This window comes from Chelonia mydas, chromosome 10 (assembly GCF_015237465.2).
Source record: "Chelonia mydas isolate rCheMyd1 chromosome 10, rCheMyd1.pri.v2, whole genome shotgun sequence".
Lineage (NCBI taxonomy): Eukaryota > Metazoa > Chordata > Testudines > Cheloniidae > Chelonia > Chelonia mydas.
Window position 1 is genome coordinate 31,044,907 of NC_051250.2, and position 19,926 is coordinate 31,064,832.

At 48.9% G+C, this 19,926-nt stretch overlaps 1 protein-coding gene across 1 annotated transcript in view; it reads right to left on the reverse strand.

The window, feature by feature from the left end:
- Positions 1–19,031, reverse strand: part of RHBDF1 (rhomboid 5 homolog 1) — a 112,369-nt gene extending 93,338 nt beyond the window's left edge. Inside the window, exon 1 of the mRNA XM_037911424.2 lies at positions 18,701–19,031. The gene's annotated coding sequence lies outside the window, so the exon portion shown is untranslated. The remainder of the gene's footprint in view (positions 1–18,700) is intronic.
- Between the last annotated feature and the right edge of the window lie 895 nt (positions 19,032–19,926).

The following is a 19,926-nucleotide window of genomic DNA, read 5'->3' on the forward strand; positions in this document are numbered from 1 at the left end:
CCGGCGGGAGGCCGCACCCCAGCCCTGAGCCCCCTCCTGGAGACAGCACCCCAAACCCCTTCCTGCACCCCAAACCCTGAGCCCCCTCCTGGAACCAGCACCCTGTACCCCCTCCTGCACCCCAACCCCCTGCCCCAGCCCTGATCACCCTCCCATAGCCAGCACCCTAACACTCTGTCCCAGCCTCAAGCCCCTTCCTGCACCCAAACTCCCTCCCATAGCCTGCATCCCGCACCCCCTCCTGCACCCCAACACTCTGCCCCAGCCTAGAGCCCCCTCCCACACTTTGAACCCCCTACCCCAGCCCGGTGAAAGTGAGTAAGAGTGGGGGAGAGCAAGCGATGGGGGGGGGGGGAAGGAGTGAGTGGGGTGGGGCCTCGGGAAAGGGGCAGGGTAGATCCTGGGTTGTCCTTAAATTCAAAAACTGATCTTCAGATAAAAAGGTTGGAGGACACGGATCTAGAATGTAAGCTTTTTGGGACAGGGACTATATCTTGCTATGCGTCTGTACAGCACGAAGTACAGGTACCTCTAGGTGCAACTGCAATACAAGTAATAATTAGGGCTGTCAAGCAATTAATGGCACTGTTAAGCAATACTAGAATACTATTTATTTAAATATTTTTGGATGTTTTCCACATTTTCAAATATATTGATTTCAATTACAACACAGAATACGAAGTGTACAGTGATCATTTTATAATTATTTTTGATTACAAGTATTTGCACTGTAAAAAAAAAAATAGTATTTTTCAATTCACTTAAGTACTGTAGTACAATCTCTTTATCATGAAAGTTGAACTTACAGATGTAGAATTATGTAAAATTTTAGAGCCTGCAAGCACACTCAGTCCTACTTCTTGTTCAGCCAATCGCTGACAAACAAGTTTGTTTACATTTGCAGGCGATAATGCTGCCCGCTTCTTGTTTACAACGTCACCTGAAAACGAGAACAGGTGTTCTCATGGCACTGTTGTAGCCGGCATCACAAGATATTTATCCGCCAGATGCATTAAAGATTCATATGTCCCTTCATGCTTCAACCACCTTCCAGGGAACATACCTCCATGCTGATGATGGGTTCTGCTCAATAACAATCCAAAGCAGTGCAGACAGACACATGTTCAATTCCATTATCCGAGTCAGATGCCACCTTTCTTGGTGGTTCAGGTTCTGTAGTTTCCGCATGGGAATTTTGCTTTTTTAAGACTTCTGAAAGCATGCTCCACACCACATCCCTCTCAGATTTTGGAAGGCACTTCAGATTCTTAAACCTTGGGTCAAGTGCAGTAGCTATCTTTAGAAATCTCACATTGGTACCTTCTTTGCATTTTGTCATATCTGCAGTGAAAGTGTTCTTAAAACAAACAACATGTGCTGAATCATCATCCGAGACTGCTGTAACATGAAATATATGGCAGAATGCACGTAAAACAGAACAGGGGTCATAAAATTCTCCCCCAAGGAGTTCAGTAACAAATTTAATTAACACATTTTTTTTAAAGAGCATCAACAGCATGGAAGCATGTCCTCTGGAATGGTGGCTGAAGCGTGAAGGGGCATATGAATGTTTAGCATATCTGGGACGTAAAGAAGCATGAAGGGACATATGAATCTTTAACTCATCTGGCACGTAAATATCTTGCAACGCTGCCTACAAAAGTGCCATGCAAATGCCTGGTCTCACTTTCTGGTGACATAAATAAGAAGCGGGCAGCATTATCTCCTGTAAATGTAACCAAACTTGTTTGTCTTAGCGATTGGCTGAACAAGAAGTAGGACTGAATGGACTTGTAGGCTCTGAAGTTTTACATTGTTTTGTTTTTGAGTGGTTATGTAAAAAAGAAAATCTACATTTGTAAGCTGCACTTTCACGACAAAGATTGCACTACAGTACTTGTATGAGGTAGTCATAAATATAAAGGGAAGGGTAACCACCTTTCTGTATACAGAACTATAAAATCCCTCCTGGTCAGAGGCAAGCCCCTTCTCCTGTAAAGGGTTAAGAAGCTAAGATAGCCTCGCTGGCACCTAATCAAAATGACCAATGAGGAGACAAAAAGAAAAGGAGTACTTGTGGCACCTTAGAGACTAACCAATTTATTTGAGCATAAGCTTTCGTGAGCTACAGCTCACTTCATCGGATGCATACTGTGGAAACTGCAGAAGACATTATATACACGGAGACCATGAAACAAGGAGGCGAAGCCCAGCTGCGGTTGTCCCACCTAACCCGGAGGGTAAACTACTATTGAGAGAATGGACCAAACTAAAACTGATTCAGGGAGTGCTACACCGAATGACCACTGACCCTTTACAAACACAACGAGCACAACTAGTACTGCCAAAAAAGAACAGAGCCCTGGCCATGAAGGCCCTGCATGATGACTTTGGGCATTTAGGGATAGAGAGGACCCTGGAACTTATTCGTAGTAGGTTCTATTGGCCCCGAATGGCTGAAGATGTTCACAGGAAATGTGAGACTTGCGCTCGATGTGTTCAAAGGAAAACTCTGCCCATGAGGGCTGCATATCTCAAGAACATCACCAGCAACAAACCTTTGGAATTGGTATGCATTGATTTCTTGTCTGTAGAGGTAGACAAGAGGAATGTTGGGAACATTCTAGTAGTGACTGACCATTTTACACGGTATGCACAGGCATACCCCACACGTGATCAGAGGGCCACGACCGTCGCTCGAGTATTGTGGGACAAATATTTCTCAGTCTATGGATTCCCGGCTCGGATACACTCTGATCAGGGGCAGGATTTTGAGAGTCACCTTCTGAAGGAGGTGCTGAAGATAGCAAGAATTAAAAAGTCTAGGACAACGCCTTATCACCCCCAAGGTGATCCTCAGCCAGAGAGGTTCAACCGAACCCTATTAGATATGTTGTGAACTTTGCGACCAGAGCAGAAGGCAACCTGGAGCCAGCATGTCGCATTTCTGGTGCATGCCTACAATGCCACAAAGAACGATGCTACGGGAGTCACCCCATATCTCTTGATGTTTGGGCGAGAACCAAGATTACCCATAGATTTGTGCTTTGGTGTATCAGAGGATGGAGATAGCTATGAAACTCATCAGCAATATGTATCCCGACTAAGAGAAAAGCTGCGGAATGCTTATCGCTTAGCTACCGCTGCGGCTCGGAAGAACGCAGACCGCAACAAACATCGATATGATGCTAGAGTGCGTTCGCAGGAGCTCCAGCCGGGGGACAGAGTCCTGCTGCGAAATTTGGGTATTGCTGGCAAACACAAGATAGCTGACAGATGGAAGGCAATACCTTACTGGGTGATGGAAAAGCTGGGAGATCTGCCGGTCTACAAGATCAAACCTGAAGACGGTCCAGGGCAAATAAAGACGGTGCATAGAAACCTTTTGCTCCCTGTGGGGGAATTGGTAAGCACCCCTTATGAGATGGGCCACAACAGGGCAGCCGGGCAGAACAGAGGTGCTAGACCAAAGCCGCCATCCAACACAGACAGCAGGCCCCGTGCAGCTAACTTACCCCTATTCTGCACATTTGAGAGTGAGTCTGAGGAGGAAGACACAACCCTGGTGTATCCTGGGATGGAGACAAGATTTCAGTCTCGATCAGCTGAACCAAACGAGAGTTTTTCCTCTTCTGCCCTAAACCCCATGGCAGAATTATTTAGGCCCCTTTCTGACACCCGGGTGCTGCTGATGAGACCCCCCTGTGATGACACACACAGGTTATTGGACAATGGAGACACACAGGTAGAGGATGTCCTGGGCACCTTGGACCCTCCAGCGTTAGAACTAGGAGTGCAGGGGCCTATGCCAGTAGCCGAGGGACCCTCCAGGGAAGCCTCTCCATCCGTCACTCAAGAGCATGTTCCCCCTACCTCGGCAACAGAGATTCTCAATAGACAAGACAGGGTGATAAGACCAGTAAAACAGTTAACTTATGATGCACCTGGGGTGACTAGTGAGGAGCCAATACATTTAGCACACAGGCTTGTGGAAGCTAAAGTGGGCTTGCTGAGGCCCTTTGGAGGAAACCAATGAGTTGGTATAAAGGGAGTGTGATTTGTCGGGATGACAAATTCTCAGCTGGGGGGAGGATGTAAGCAGTGTCAGGATGAGCTCCACCCTGACATCTGGTGGTGAGGTGTGGCAAGTTGTGGCAAGTTGTGGAAAAGAACTTCAGGGGCTGATCTCATTTGCATAGGCACACCCACCCCACCTAGAATGAGGCCATAGCTGCCCAAATGGTCACTTTGGCTGCTGTGGGATCCCCAGTGTCTCTGTTATTGGGGCAGGAAGAATAAATTATTACCCTGATTATGGGAACTGTGCTTGGAACTGTACTTGGCCTTTTGTTATGATGGAGGGACTCACCATCAACTAAGTAGCACTTGCTAGGCAAGGGTCATGGGTTCCAAAACTCTGTGAATTGAGAGAGGCTGGGGACAAGTATTAATACTTGGTGGTATGGGCCCCTTGGTGAGGGCCTTACATGCTAATTGCACTTCCTCCTCTCTCCACTGTGGAATATCAGAGCTAATTTTGATTTCATTAGAAGTCTAGTTACAGGCTGCTGAGCTCAGTTTGGGCTAATAGTGCACCAGCACTGAGGCTCCCCTACTACAAGCTGAATTCACCAAAGAGCTGAACTGACTAAGAGCTGAAATCACTGAGCGTTGTGTTAAGTAGTGGGGGAGCCTGAAGATATATTATGGAGCAGTTTGCGGGACGGCTGGAGTGCCTTGTGGACAGGCTGGTGGAGCAGTCTGTAGGACGGCGGGAGCTGCTGGCGGGCCGCGGAGCTGAGCGAAGGAGTTCGTGGGGTGGCTGGCGGAGCGGAGCGAAGGCTTATGGAGCTGTGGGGCGGTCAGCTTCAGATCATGTAAGGTGCCTCTTACCCCCGTCCCATCTCCACCCAGGTTGGGAGGTAAAGCTCCGCAGATAAACTTTTGAACTGTGGGGCTGCCCTGACCAGGGACAGAGACTTTTGGGTCACTGAACTTTTGGGACTTTGGGTGATTTGGGGTTGCTGGACTCAAGAACCAAAGGGAAAGGGGCATGCCCCAATTTGCTTGGGGTGGGTTTTTTTGCTCATGGGTTGTGTTATGAATCCTGTTGGTGGTGTTTCCCCAGCATAATGCCACATTGTTTCTCTCTGTTATTAAAAGGTTTTTTGCTACACTCAGACTATGTGCTTGCGAGAGGGGAAGTATTGCCTCTGGGAGGCGCCCAGCGGGGGTGGTATATATTTGTCCCAGGTCACTGGGTGGGGGCTCGAGCCGGTTTGCATTGTGTTATTGGAATGGATCCCCTAGATATTGAACCCGGCCCTTGTTGCTGCCAACTCTGACGGGCAGAAGGGTTACAGTTTTGGGGGCTCGTCCAATACCTCCTCCCACCCCACTCCCCTGCTGGTAATAGCTTATCTAAAGTGATCACTCTCCTTACAATGTGTATGATAATCAAATGAGGAGACAAGTTACTTTCAAAGCTGGGGGGGGGGGGGGAGAGAACAAAGGGTCTGTCTGTCTGTGTGATGCTTTTGCCAGGAACAGATCAGGAATGCACTTCATAACTCCTCAGAACTTCTGTTAAGTTAGTAAGTAATCTAGCTAGAAATGCGTCAGATTTCCTTTTGTTAAATGGCTGGTAAAATAGGTTGTGCTGAATGGAATGTATATTCCTGTTTTTGTGTCTTTTTGTAACTTAAGGTTTAGCCTAGAGGGATTCTCTATGTTTTGAATCTGATTACCTTGTAAGGTGTTTACCATCCTGAGTTTACAGAGGTGATTCTTTTACTTTTTCTTTAATTAAAATTCTTCTTTTAAGAATCGGTTTGCCTTTTCATTGTTCTTAAGATCCAAGGGTTTGGGTCTGTGTTCACCTATGTAAATTGGTAAGGATTTTTATCAAGCCTTCCCCAGGAAAGGGGGTGTAAGGCTTGGGGGGATATTTTGGGGGGAAGACATCTCCAAGTGGGCTCTTTCCCTGTTCTTTAACACGCTTGGTGGTGGCAGCATAGGATTCAAGGACAAGGCAAAGTTTGTACCTTGAGGAAGTTTTTAACCTAAACTGGTAAGAATAAGCTTAGGGGGTCTTTCATGCAGGTCCCCGCATCTGCACACTAGAGTTCAGTGCAAATATTTATAATAAAAATAATATACACTTTGATTTCAATTACAACACAGAATAGAATATATGTGAAAAATGTAAAAAAACATCCAAAACATTTAATAAATTTCAATTGGTATTCTATTGTATAACAGTGCCATTAAAACTGCAATTAATTGCGACTAATTTTTTTGAGTTAATCACATTAGTTAGTAATTTGTGAGCTAGTAATAATTTGTCAGCCCCACCTGCTAGCAAGTTAGTTCTGAATTACTGACTATAACTGACCATGGAAGCAAAATGAATGGTCCTTTCCAGCTATGAGGATGGAGACAGAGTGCAAGGAGCTTTTTTACTTAGGCTTCCAAGTACAACAATGCCTCCAAGCCAGCACCCACCCAGCACTAACCCCCAGAATGGGGGCAGGGCTGGGCCATGTGGAATTTGGAGAGAAGGGTCATTGCACCCTGGGAAAGGACACTGCAGTGACCCCTTTCATCCTGCAGCACTGGAAGACTATTCCTGACAGGGACACAATGTGCTCCCAGAGTTTCCACCACAGCAGTGTGGCTCAGCAACTCACACAATACAAGCTGCAGCTAAAGACACACATTTTAGCCTTTAACCTGGAGGTGTGGCCGGCAGAAACACAGGTGCCAGCATCCAGTGTTCCTTCTCTACATGTGAATTCTCCACAATAACAGTTACACACACCGAGCACTGAGCAGCTCCTTACAGTGAGAAAACGTGGGGTACATGTTCCTGCCCGCATGGTTTACCAAGATGGGGATAGGGTTGGGTTTAGGGCTATCCCCCTCGGCAGATTTACAGCTACAAGGAAATGAAGGTAGTCCCTTCCTTTGGGAGAAGGTGAGGGAGGTGGAATGCAGCCTTTGGGTGCAGGATTTTGTGGCATTCCCATGTGCCAGAGGAGCTGTGCTGGAACACAGCGTGGGCTGGTGGAGGCTGGATGGCTGTGAGAATCAGGAGGAACTGATGAGCTCACCTAGGCTGTGATTAGTGTTGGGGTCTGTGAGAACAGAAGCATCTGTGCTCACTCTCCACGTAGGATCCCACAGCCGCTGGACACGGATGCTCTCTCAAAGGGAAAAATCCTACAGCAGGCTGCTTCATAGGGTGAAAACAAATGAGTCAGAGGTAGAGATGCTACGACCTTGACTCTTCCCAGTGAGCTTGTGGATTGATCCCACACAGAGTAACAAACGGTGTTGGCAGAGACCCCTGCAAGCTGTCACCATCTCTGCTGGACAAGTGGGATGGGAAAGGGGAACTGGGTGGGCTGCTTTGTCACGTTGTCTGTGTCAGACAGTCTGCACCAAGCAGACTGTGTTCACATTGTGCAGAGACCCAGCTTGTCTAAGGAGGGTCAAACTTCAGCTAATTATAGCTTAGTATGAAGCCCAAAATAAACTGCCCTATCATGCTACACTCAGCAAGACCTAGCCCCAGACCCTGCCTGCCCCCAGGGAGAATGTGATAGGACTGATAGTCACTACCTGGGGCTGGAATGCAGAGACAAAGGACTATGGACCCTAAACAAAGTTTCTTTTTCCGCCTTGTGATAAAGCCCACCATGGAGCATTGTGGCACAGTTCACCTCAAAACATTTGCATCAGATGTCTCTAGTCCCATGAAGCCTCCAAGACACCAAACATGCCTCTTATGTCATGGCGTCTTAAGAGGAGAACTGCCTCCTAATTTTGACTGAGGGCTGTGCAATGCCAGAGTCAGTGCCAAGCTGGCCACAGGGGAATTAGCTTACAGCTTTCACTTGAGGGTTTATATAGAATACCCATGGTAGGGGGAGTATGGTCATTTCTGGAGAATGCAGTTCCTGATTCAGCACTGCCCAATGCCCCTTTGTGCCAGCTACCTGGAGCAACAGAGCCACAGATTAGGTGTGAGGACCATACCTGACCCTCAGGAATATGCCCAGGCAAGGGGCCTCTATGCTTAGAGCCCTGCATGGATACAAAATTTGTATCCGCATCCAATCCGCAAACATGTTCTGCGGATATAAAGCGGATATAAAATATATATATTTTATATATATTATATATATATATATAATTTTATATAAAATATAAAATTCTAGATATAAAATGTGGATCCGTATCCATCCCACAATCTGCAAGCATGGTCTGCGGTTATCTGCCAATTTGCCGAGTTCTATCTATATTCAAGTGCCTCCGCTGCCAGGGAGAGGGGTTCCCCAGTGGGGCAGAGGTAACTGAATGAGGGAAGAGGGCAGAGTGAGGGTAGAATGGCACATGGCCAGGGCAGTACTACACACCAGATTCTGCAACCAGCAGGGCAAAAATTGGAGCAGCCCCTGAACGAGGAGGCTCAAGCTGTCTCCATTCTGTCCCATGGCTTTAAATGGGAATTAATGGAGGGAGGGAGAGAGAGACAGACACACACACAGTCTGTCTCTCCTCTTCAGTGCTCAGAAATCTAGTGCTGAGAGCACACAGCAAACTCACAGTGACCACGGCTATTCTCAGATGTGATCCCCTGGATGTTCAATACACATGTCAAATCGTGGCAGTAAGAGCACCTCTCCCTAGACTTGGGGCAAACAGAGCTGAGGCAAAGTGCACAACTCTGGGCCGCAGGCTTGGACAGGAGACAGAAAAACAAAAGGAAATGCAAATAAGGAAAGTGAGAAAGAGGAACAAAGGGAGAATGAGTTAAAAGGAGCAGCTCCAGGAGCAAAAGCTTGACCCTAAAGAAAGGAACGCCTCCTGAGATACTGGGACTTGGCTCCTAACAGTCAGAGCTGTTGGGTGGCACAGCAGACTACTCAGCACCCATCACCCAGAGCTTCCAGACTGGTCCATGAGAGTAGTGAACGCTGCAGTCAGGGATGGGACAGATGCTGACGCCAGTCCCAATGATGCACGTGGTCTGTTTTCTTACCCTCCTGCTCATGAGAGCATTTTGCCAGTAGAATGTCTGACCGATGAGAGGATGATGTCTGCCAAGGAGATTAATTGGTGGGTTTTTTAAGTGGCTGAAGAGCCCAATTTTCCCACAGAAGTGACAGGTGTAATCTTGAAGGACACAGTTGTTGGCTGGAGTCTTGTTTCCTTTCTTTCCTCCTTTGTTGCTTCTGTCTCATGAGCACATCTGTTCCCCTCAAAGTGAGCTGTGGCTTGGTGTATGGTGTGGTGCCACCATGTTCTGTTCCACACCGAGTCCTCCCAGTTTGTTGGGTTGCTGCCTCCCTTTTTAAGGTGTACTTCCAGTATGTCTTTGAAGCACTTCTGCTGCCCCCCCGTGAGCCCTTCTTCCTTGACTTAACTGAGAGAAGAGTACTTGCTTCAGGAGGAGCATGTCAGGCATACGGACACAGTGGCCAGCCCAGCAGAGTTGGTGTTTCATGACCTGCGCTTCTATACTGGTGGTGATGGCTGCAGAGAGAACGCTGACATTAGTGTGTCCGTCTCCCCAGCTGATCCTGAGAATCCTCCTGCCGCAGCGCTGTTGGAACCACTCCAGCCGCTTGAGATGTTGTCTATAGGTTACCCAGGTCTCGTACCCATAGAGAAGGGTGGGGATGACAATTGCCTTGTAAACCAAGATCTTGGTGCCTGTTTGCAGATCCCTATAACTGAAGACTCATTTGAGTAGTCTTCCAGAGGATGGGCTGGCACAGCGGATCCTGTATTCGATTTCTTTGTCAATGCTGGCTGTTTGGGAGTGGTGACTGCCAAGGTATGGAAAATGGCCCACATTTTCCAGGGGTTGTCAGCTGATGGTGATTTATGGAGTACGAAGAGTAGTTTGTGCAGGTGAAGGCTGGTAGAGTAGCTTGTTTTTCCCCCAAATGTTGAGAGAGAGATCCAAGCTGTGATAGGCATCTGTAAAAAGTTTTAGGGTACTTTGCAGGTCATCCTCTGTGTGTACAAGAATGACAGAGTCATCTGCATACTGAAGCAGTGATGCCAATTCTCATGATCTTAGATTTTGTTAGGAGATGTTGACCATCCATACAATACTCAGTCCTGATTCCACCAGGAAGGCGGTCATGGCTGAGAATCAGGATCATGGCAGGGTAAATGGAGACGAGTGTTGGAGCAATGACATAGACCTGCTTGACACCAGCGCAAATGATGAATGGTTCGGTCTCTGAGCTGTTGCATAGGATGGTGGCAGTCATCCCATCATGGAATAGTCTGATGATGGAAATAAATTTCTATGGACAGCCAAACCTACACATCACTTTCCATAGAGCATCACGATTGATAGAGTCAAAGGCCTTGGTGAGATTGATGAATGCCATGAACAGTTCCTGATGTTGCTCTCTGCACTTCTCCTGAATCTATCGTGCCATGAAGATCATGCCAATTGTGCCTCAGGATGGCCTGAAGCCATACTGTGATTCAGAGAGGAGTTCCTCAGCAAGGGGGAGAAGGTGATGTAGTAGGATCCGGGCAAGGATCTACGCTACGATGGAGAGGAGGGCAATACCTCTGTAGTTCCCACACAAAGATTTATCCCCTTTCTTGAATATTATAACAATGTTGGCGTTCTTAACGTCAGGTGGAATTTCTTCACAGGTCCAGATTTTGTCAAGGAGTTTGCAAAGTTTGTGCTGGTGCATTGTTCCACCAGCTTTAAAAACCTCAGCTGGGATGCCGCCTGGGCCTGGTATCTTGTGATTTTTTCATCTGGGTAATGGCACATTGGACTTCCTCAGAAGATGGGGGATCAGCAAGGTGTTCCGTTGCTGAGCATTGTGGAATAAACTTGATGGTGTCTTCAGAGACCATGGATTCACAGTTTAGTAGGCTTTCAAAGCGCTCCTTCCAGCGTTGTTTAATGGCCACATTGTCATTGAGAAGGGTGGAGCCACCCTACGAACATAAGGGGTTGGGCCTTTGGAGCTCAGCCCATCTGGCACTGAAATCTTCCAGGAGGATGAGTTTGTCTGCCTTAGGTGTGGCTGTGAGGACTACATCGAGAGCACCATAAAATTGCTCCTTGTTGTCTCTCTCATCATCAAGTGTTGGGGCGCATGCACTGATGACTGTGGCATATTGGTTGTTGCTGAGTTTGAGCTGAAGAGTCTTGAGACATTCGTTGACCCCACACAGGAATCTCCAAAAGATGACTGGCAATCTTATTTTTGATGGCAAAGCCAATCCCATGAATGCATCTCTCTTCAGGTGACTTTCCTTTCCAAAAGAAGGTGTAGCCACCTTCATCCTCTTAAATGGCCCTCATCGGCCTGGCGGGTCTCACTAAGAGCTGCAATGTCAATATTGAGTCTTGCCAGTAGTCTGGCGATTATGGCAGTTCTTTTGGGGCATTCGCTGTGCAGAGAGTCCATAAGGGTGCAGACATTCCAGGTGGTGAAATTCATTCTTATATCTCATTTCGGCTGCAGAGTTGAGTGATGCCACGGGATGCAACCATGCAGTCAGAAGAGTGAGAGACAGCCTATGTTTGGGGCACCTTTTCTAGCCCCCTCCCCATTTGGGGTAAGCAGAGGGGATCCTAAAAAGGCCTGCTCAGTCACAGCCGCTGATGCTGAAATGCACTTCTGTCTCATCTGTCGCATGGCTGCCACCTACTTGCAGATTTGTGACCGAAGACTCCCAGAAATCACTACTCCTGTCTTCACCACCATCCACCCGTCGATGCAAGGCTTTGTGTGGGTGTGAGCCCTTTGGCAGAGGCCTGCATGTGAAATCTTTTAACGTGGGGAAACTGGTAAGCAGGCAGTGACCACATGACACTTGACAGGAGGAAAATCCTGACTCAGTGGCAAGGAGATCCAAGACAACCAGGGGCCTCCCTCCTTCTGCAGCCCTCATCAGCCTTCACAGCCACAGAGTGCTCAAAGATCCTCTATATGCCCCTGATCCACCATTGGGATCTTGTGAAGTTTGGACTGCAGTTAGTCAGGAGCCTTGCCTCAGACCTGCTCGCCAAGGGGGACCCTACCAGGAGTATGAAAGCTCTGGCTGAACCTGATTCCAGCTAACACCACAGGACTCTGCATGCCAAGTGTTTTCAAGTAAGGATGAAGCTAGCATGGTGTTAGCACGGTCTGTCATGCTGCATTCACAGGGAGCACTTAACTCAGCCAGTCCCTGACAAGTTCAGCTCTGTGGTTAACACAGATGCCAGAGGGTTTGCAACAGGCAAAAGGTTCTTCCCATGTCTTAGTCTAACTGTGTTTGAAAATATGGTAACAAGACCCCCTCAAATCCTCAGCTGTGCCTGACACAACGAGATGGGTGGGACATAAAAGTGGATGAACATCATCCTTGCAGCTTCCCAATCATGGGGCCAATCCAGTTCTTGGCACAATTTAGAGCAGCTTCAGGGCTGCTTTAAGGTGCGCCCAGCTAGTGGTCCCTTTGAGTTAATCTGGAAGCTGGGGCATGCTGGAGAGCAGCAGCGCTCTAGCCACACCGTTCCCCTCAGTGAAAAAATGCTCCCCTCATCAAGAGCCAGGAAAGTGATTCTTTACACCAACATCCAATTATATCAGATTTCAGTTGCCAGAGTAGAACAAATCAGCTGGAAGGGGCCCCTAAATGCTCTAAAGTGACCAGGGTCCTACAAGTCAATACCTTAATGCAGGGGAGAAATGCCAACCAATACTATAGGGTCTAATACCCCCACGGATAGGGACAGTGGATAACTCCCACTAACCCTATTGGAGTTTATTCCCTCTCAATGCTGGGTACTGCTGGGGTTAACTCCTAATACCCTAATAGGACGCAATTACCCCTTGGTGGGGTGGACATGACCCCTCACTAGTGCACATGGAGGACAAGCGAGGCCCCACCCTCTGGGGTCTCTTTATGACAGTACCACTATCTCCTTCTGTGCACAAGGGAGAAACATCAGCCAGTCGGGAAGAGTCTGTTCTCCCTCTGAAGGTAGCAGTAATCCCTTCAGAGAGGATGAGAGACTATGACTGAGGCGCCATGTCTGCGGCCCATAACTCTCAGGACCAAGGCGTGGAATGGACGTACACGTTGGGGAATTGGTGCGTGCTCTACACATAACCAATGCTCTGCCCTGTATCCAGCAGCAACTGGCCCCAATTATGGGCCTGCCCTGCACAGAGCGAGACATTCCTGAGATCTGGGCAGCTCCCAGCTATACATGAAACCAGAAAAGCCAGTTTGTATTCAAATTTCTTGCAAGTGTATTGCTTTAAAAAGCTTCTCAAGCAAAGCCCCAGAGCAGGACTAGCTGTGTAGGCGCTGCTTTTCACTCAACATTGCACAGCACTGACCTCCTGCTCGGCCTTCGTCTACAGAAGCTCACCAAGAAGACAGCGCCACTAATACGTGGTCATGTGCAAGAACAACTGCCCTTTGAGGGAACTACAGCAGAACCAGGATGAGGGAGATTCTGTCCCCAACTCCAAACTCTACAGGGCAGCTACATGCTGCGGCACACTGACATTAAAAGGGTGATGCAAGGGGCCAAGGAAAAATTCCCCCAGCCCAGGCGGAGTATACAGGCTTTGCAAGTCATCCTATGCTGCCCCTTTGCAGGCTACAATGTAGGCGGTGTGCTGGGAGCAAGCCCTAAAGGATTCTGGGCTGCCGAGTAGCTCACAATTAGCCTGAGACAGGCTGCCATAAGTTAGAGCAGCTAGAGACAGTGTGTTATAGGGTATTGGACTAGGGCTCAAGCAACCTGAGTTCTATTCCCAGCTCACTTTCTATGGATGTGTTGTCATGGCCAGTCTGGGGTGACCGCTCACTTTCTGTGAGTGTGGTGCCATCTCTGGTTGGGGCAGAGGTGCTAAATTTCTGGGGGCATGGTGCCATGCGTAAGAGGGGTTCTACCACTCAGGTAACGTTATAGGAGTCACAACAATCTATCCTTTTCTTGCCCATGCTTAGTTCAGAAGAGACTTCACCTCCCTGCGTCACATTTTGTTCCCTGTCCATCACATATGGATATTTTTTCCTTTACTGCAGAAATGCAGCTCTTTCCTCCCAGAGGAAATTAGCAGCCATGGGGACAAAAACAGGAAGAAAGGAATCAACTTCCTGCTTGCCCTGGAGACATCCCTGATCAACTCTCTGTACACCAGCACTAAGCAGTGCAAACTGGCTGGGGAATCAGCAGACAGTGCCAAGGCTTGTACTGGGAATGCCCCAGGTCTTCCTGGCCCTGGCCAGTACTCATTTGTACAGCAACACTCATATACTTCACACGATGTAAAGAAAAAAATAAGCCAATAAATATTAGGGCTGTCAATTAATCGCAGTTAACTCACACAATTAACTCCAAAAAATTAATTGTGATTAATCGCAGTTTTAATTGCACTGTTAAACAATAGAATACCAATTGAAATTTATTAAATATTTTGGATGTTTTTCTACATTGTCAAACATATTGATGTCAGTTACAACACACAAAACGAAGTGTAAAGTGCTCACTTTATATTATTTTTATTACAAATATTTGCACTGTAAAAATGATAAAGAAATAGTATTTTTCAATTCACCTCATACAAGTACCATAGTGTAATCTCTTTATCGTGAAAGTGCAACTTACAAATGTAAGTTTTTTTGATTATATAACTGCACTCAAAAACAAAATAATGTAAAACTTCAGAGCCTACAAGTCCACTCAGTCTTACTTCTTGTTCAGCCAATCGCTAAGACAAACAAGTTTGGTTACATTTACAGGGGGATAATGCTGCCCGCTTCTTATTTACGTCACCTGAAACTGAGAACAGACATTCACATGGCACTTTTGTAGCTGGCATTGCAAGGTATTTACGTGCCAGATATGCTAAAAAAATTGTATGCCTCTTCATGCTTTGGCCACCATTCCAGAGGACATGCTTCAATGTTGACGACGCTTGTTAAAAATATAATGCATTAATTAAATTTGTGACTGAACTCCTCGGGGGAGAACTATATGTCTCCTGCTCTGTTTTTTACCCTCATTCTGCCATATATTTCATGTTATAGCAGTCTCGGATGGTGACCCAGCACATTATTCATTATAAGAACACTTTCACTGCAGATTTGACAAAATGCAAAGAAAGTACCAATGTGAGATTTCTAAAGATAGCTACAGCACTTGACCCAAGATTTAAGAATCTGAAGTGCCTTCCAAAATCTGAGAGGGATGTGGTGTGGAACATGCTTTCAGAAGTCTTAAAAGAGCAACACTCTGATGCAGAAACTACAGAACCCGAACCACCAAAAAAGAAAATCAGCGTTCTGCTGGTTGCATCTGACTCAGATGATGAAAATGAACATGCATCGGTCTGCACTGCTTTGGATCATTATTGAGCAGAACCCATCATCAGCATGGATGCATGTCCTCTGGAATGATGATTGAAGCATGAAGGGACATATGAATATTTAGCGCATCTGGCACATAAATACCTTGCAACACCAGCTAAAACAATGCCATGTGAACACCTGTTCTCACTTTTAGGTGACGTTGTAAACAAGAAGCAGGCAGCATTATCCCCTGAAAACGTAAACAAACTTGTTTGTCTGAGCGATTGGCTGAAGTAGGACTGAGTGGACTCATAGGCTCTAAAGTTTTCCATTGTTTCATTTTTGAATGCAGGTATTTTTTGTACATAATTCTACATTTGTAAGTTGCACTTTCATGATAAAGAAATTGCACTACAGTACTTGTATTAAGTGAATTGAAAAATACTATTTCTTTTATTTTTACAGTGCAAATATTCATAATAAAAAGTAAAGTGAGCACTGTACACTTTGTATTCTGTGTTGTAATAGAAATCAATATATTTGAAAATGTGGAAAACATCCACAAATATAAAATAAATATAAATAGTATTAAAAATATATAAATATAAAAATATAAATAGTATTCTATTATTGTTTAATCGCAATTAGTTTTTTTTAATCGCGCAATTAATCGCGACTAATATTTTTTAATCGCTTGACAGCCCTAATAAATATAAAAGACCCCACTTGTATGCTGGGGCAGGGAGGGTAGAGTAGCCACAGTCTCCATGAGCATGAAGGAAGTAGATACCAAAGAAGGGGAAGAATTATTTAGGATTATGCACAGGGAACAACCAGCTGTAATGGGAGTATGAACCTTCAGACTGGATATCAGGGAAACTCCCTGACACAGAGAAATATCAAGCTGTGGAGTCTGCTCCTCAAGGAAAGGCTGGAGGTCCCTTTGCTTGACTACTCAGACTTACTTTGGAGACTGTTCTGCCTAATGGGAGACGTTAGCATGCCATGGATTCTGCCCCACACCGTTTATTTTGCCCTTCACTGGACTCAGGCAGGTTAGTGCAAATTAATTTCTCATGACTTCCATGTTCCAAGGCCACGAGCATGCCATCTAGGGGACATAGCTAACTGCACTCAATATGCGTGCCCCATTTGTGTAGAGTGCCAGTAGCATGAAAATATTCTCATCTCAATGATATTGTCTGCAATCTGTGAAGAGAAACAGCACCAGGACTGGACTAGTGAGCTCATGGGGCCTGTCTCACTCACGTTTCAGTGACTCAGAGAATATTATCAATAGCCAAGGACTCCTCAAGGCTGCCATCCTAGCAGCCAGGCTGCATTCGGGTCCAAACACATTTCTTCCTGAATCCAAGATCCATCTGAAGATCTTAGACTCCATCCTCAGCTGGGCTGAGTTTACACTTGCTACCCCGAGGAGAACAGGACGAGGGGGTGACTCAAAGCCATCTTTCTGCCTCCCCAGTCCTGGGCTGGCTAAAGGCCAAAATCGCTCCCACTGTAACTTAGAGCAGCCTCAGGTCTCTGTCCTTCAAGCTATGTGCTCCATCAAGCCCTGTGTCAAGAGTTATCCTCAGCTGCCGTGTTAGAGCAGCTAGCAGAAAGGCTGCAGATTGAGCCTCTTCTTTCCTGAGCATGAGGCAGAGTGAGAAGCTGGACTGCCCTTGTGACACCCCCACATACTAGTGGGCAGGGAACAGGTCCTCTGAATGGGACCACTGAAGCTCCCTAGCTATCCCAGCTTCTGCCCAAGCAGCACCCAATACGCACCCAGTGAGCTGAACCTGTCTGAAAGTTAAGAGTCCTGAGGATGCATGTGTGCACTGCAGGATAAGACAGATTCTTGAAGGGAGGATGTCTTACCACAGAGCCAGGCTGCTGCCTGCTGATCACCTGCCTTGAAAGCCCACAGCATACCCATGAGTTACTAAGCAGGACAGACACTAAACTCCAGCCCAAGTGTGCAGAGTCCAGGCTTGCTCACAGTTACACTGAGGCATTCCTGGGAACAGGGGCTGTCTGCCGTCTCTCACACTAGTGTCCACCAGGGGCTCTTGCCAGCTAAGGGAGATGCACTAGACTAATCCCACCAAAACTATCTGGGGGATGTGCACGTCTCAGTATAGACTCTGTTGAGATTTCCCCATTGAGCCCCACACAATTGTGAACATGTCCTGGAACTGTCACACATCCCCTTCTTTCCCCAGGCCAAATTCCAAATAGAAGAACATTACTGGCTGCACCCAGAAGCAGGTCTGCAGCCTTAGTGCAACTGCAAATTCCAGCATTCCCAAGCGTGGGTCCCACTCCCACAGCAAGTAGCCAAGGACCTTAGTGCCTGAATTCACTTCCCCCAGCATCCTGCTCCAGTCAGTGCTTTCCACACGGAATTTGCTCGACCATCACCTCGCTTTACTCTGGGATCATCCCCAGGGCCCAAGAGGAAATGCAGCCAGACTGGATGCCTGCAACAAGTATCTGCCATTGAATTTCCATCTCCAGACAGTGTGGCTGGACAGACCCTGGGCCTGCTAGGGATCAGGCTCCGCTCTCAGCGCACCAGGTCCCAGCCCAAGCTGTTTACCCGGTTTTAGGTTACAAAGAGCGGTGGGCTCAACTGCCTTCTCACTCTGTCGGATCAGTAACGGTTTGGCGGCAGTAACTCGACTCTGGCTCTCGGGCCCGGCCTTTGGGGTTACAAACTCACACGTACATCACCGCTCGTCGCCCAGCCCCGTCCTGTCCCCCAGCCCGGGCAGCATGCACCGCACCCCGCGGACGGGAGCGCCCAATCCCTCAGCGACCCAGGAGACTCCGGCCTCTAGGCCGAGCCAAGCCGGAGCTCAGTCCTGAGGGAGCTCGCCCCACCCGGGGGCGCGGGGCCCGCCAGCAGCCGCCTGCCCCCCCACAGCCCCCAGGGAACCCGCCAGCCGGGGGCTCCTGGGCGGGGCGCGCCGCCGCCTCGGGCCGCCCTCCCGGCAGGTGGCCGGCGGCGGGGCCCGCAGCTCACGTGCGCGCCAGGCCGAGGGGCGGCGGTGGCGAGCGCTGCCCTCGCTGGAGCCGGGCTGAGGCGGCTCCTCGGGGCAGCACCAAGCCCGGCGCCCGAGCTGCTGCCCGCCCGGCGAAGCTGGGTCCGGGGCTGCCGCCGTACCAAAGCGCCTCTCCCTGCCTGGGCCCAGCGGCCGACCCGCGGCCGCACCCCCTGCCCCTCCGGGCGCCCCGGGGCCGCTCCCCCGCGGCGGCGCCCGCCCGGCCCCCAGCGCCGGCCCCCACCCGGCCCCCAGCGCCGGCCCCCACCCGGCCCCCAGCGCCGGGCAGCCACACTCACCGGGCCGCCGTCTCGGCTCCGCGCGGGGCCCGCCCAGCAGCGAGCGACAGATCCAGCGATCGGGCCGCCCCGGTGCGGCTAAGGGGCCCCCGCTCGCAAACTCGCCCAGAGCAGGCAGCGCAGACTCCGCCCCCGTGCCAGGGGCCGGCCGGCCGGCAACGCCATTCACAGCCCGAGCATGCAAATGGGAGCTGCGAGCCGCGCCGCGCCCGGCAGCCGGCGCCCGGCAGAGGAACTGCTGCCTGCGCCCGCGGCTCCGCCACGCAGCCCCATGCCCTTCCCGCTGGGGTGGTGGCCGCCCGCCCGCCGGCCGCGGCTCGCTATCTGCGCTGAGTCACGGCGCAGGAATGCTGCTGGCGGCGGCGCGGGTCAGCTGCCCCCCTGAGCCCAGCGGAAGCGGCTCAGCCGGGCAGCCCCTCACCCAGCCAGGGAGGTGCCCGCTGCCTTCAGCCGGCCGTTCCCCATAGCCCGTGGGGAACTCCCAGTCCAGAAATGTCCACACTTGCGGTTATTCCGGAGCAGTTGCTCCACTTCAGCTTCACACCGTCATTTAGTACAGAGTAACTTTCATTGTGCAGGCAAGCCTTAAATAATCCGGTGCTACCTTATCCTCTTCCCCCTGTCCAGTGTTATTCCACCCTATGCCTTGGAGATCTGCCCAGTGTACCCCCCTGCAAGACCACTACATACCCGTGTACTCTTGGTTGAGAACCACTGGACTAGAGGATGTGAAAGGTCCCAAGATAGCAAAATCTTCTGGATAAGCAAAGGCCATCCTTACTCTGTGGTAACTGCTCCTGGTGGGAAAATGTGCCGGTTGCAGTTTGTGCCGCCACACCAGCGATGCTTCACAAAGCCCTATATAGCTTTGGAGAAGGGGCACTGAGCTCAGTGAAGAGTTACATCAAGGACTGCTCTTACTACATCAGTGCAATTCGGATTAACCAAAGCCTCATCCCTTGATTTTGGGGGAGCAGCTATCATTCAGTCCTTTCACCGATCCTGCTACTGTCTCTATACCTAATATGCATTGTCTTTTGAGCTTCTACCACTCAGGTAAACTAGCACTACCACTCAAGCTAAACTTTTAGATCAAGAGGCTTTTACGGCCAAGAGGCTATTCCCTGTGGACAACTCAGTCGGGGGCTTTGTTACACTTGTCTGTGCTGTAACTAACCCTTAGACCAGGCTCTGCTCTCAGAGCCAAGGAGAGAACCCAGGAATGC